Here is a 1,644-nt window from a genome sequence, read left to right as displayed (position 1 = left end):
GCTGCGGTCGTATCTGTTGCCTAGTTTTAGACGAAACATTGAACAAAGATGAGGGATATTATTTACATTTGTATAAATAGTACTAGTATCCAATACTGCTACTTCTAGTAAAACAAATAAAATACAGAAATGAACAGTTCCCAAGGTTGACAGCATGTGGAGCTGCTTGTGCTGATGTTCTGAAACCACAGCTCAAATCATCCACTTAGTTCCTTCCTTTGGCTGCAACCGATACAATGAAACTGTGTGCAAGTGCATTTCACAGAACTGATGCAGTTTTTACTGCCTGTCTGCCTTTACATACCAGCATCAAAACAAACTATTGCAGCACACGTTAAAAGTTCTCATTGTGTAGAGTCGGTTGGGGGAAAAAAATAAACCAGAGTAGAAGACGCGATTAGTTTCATTTAAAACTGAAACACAAAGATAAAGAGATGAAGCAGCGACGGTCTTCCAATCCAAAGCTGGTGAGTTTGCCGGCCTCCACCGATGCTCTGAAACTACACCTCATATATTCCAGTAGGTTCCTTCCTCTGGCTGATCGTCTGCAGATGCAAACAAACACTGTCAAATGAGTTTATGAAGAACTGGGTTATTTAATTGTTTAACCGGGTAAAGTCATAGAAGTTACCTATGGTGTGATCAGACATGGTTCTCAGGAGTGAGCTTGGCACGTCATAGACACTCTCTGCGAGGGTGTGAAATGGATAAAACATCAGCAAACAACAACAAATATTCAGACTTTTCACTTCTTTCCTCTACAAGCAAACCACAGTCTCACCATGACACTCAGCAGTCTGTCTGTAGGACGCAGGGACATCGTAAACGTCCTCTTCTGCCTCTGCTGAGCGGTTCGCCTTACACAACCCTGAAGATGTGACACACATTAGAGCCCCCTCTTGGACATCTGCATGCTCTTATTGTGAAAGCTTAACTATTTCAAGAAAGTTTTTGGTCATACTGTTTCTAATAGGCAAAACATCATAGTGTCCTTCCTGTCCGGCTTCTGCACTGCTCATCTGGCTGGACCACTGGGGATCGCTGGGACAGTCATCTGAGAACAGCAGCATTTAGCACCAGAAATAACAATTCAAGCTGTGATGGTGCAGAGAGACAGTCATGATCATTTTTACCGTTGCGATTCTGGTAGGCTTTCCCTGTGTTCTGATAAATGTCTTCCTCGCTGTCCTGCTCTATGGGCTGCCAGGTGTTTTGGGGCTGAGAGGTCTCCTTGGGTTGCCAGGTGTCTTTGGGTTGCCAGGTGTCTTTGGGCTGCCAGGTGTCTTTGGGTTGCCAGGTGTCTTTGGGCTGCCAGGTGTCTTTGGGTTGCAAGGTGTCTTTGGTGCGGGGGCAGATTTTATGGGGTTGTGCGTAGATGTAGTCGGAGGGAGGGGGCGCAGAGAGGGGCCGAATTGGAAGCTCCTCCATGACACTTTCGCGGTGTGAGCAGATGGGTGCCATGCTATGTAGTCTTTCTCGCTGCTCACACACATCAAGTCTGAGGAGCAGAAAAAGTGAAAGGTCAAAAAAAACAAAAGAAAGAAAATTTGCCGGGATATGATTGTAAATTCAGATCTTACTGTGCGTCCTCAGAGACGGAGGTCGTGGAGGCAGAGAGATGCATGGCCTGCCAGAGGTATCCCA

The sequence above is a fragment of the Maylandia zebra genome, linkage group LG4, assembly GCF_041146795.1.
Source record: "Maylandia zebra isolate NMK-2024a linkage group LG4, Mzebra_GT3a, whole genome shotgun sequence".
Taxonomy (NCBI): Eukaryota; Metazoa; Chordata; class Actinopteri; order Cichliformes; family Cichlidae; genus Maylandia; species Maylandia zebra.
Note: the sequence above shows the minus strand (reverse complement) of the source record.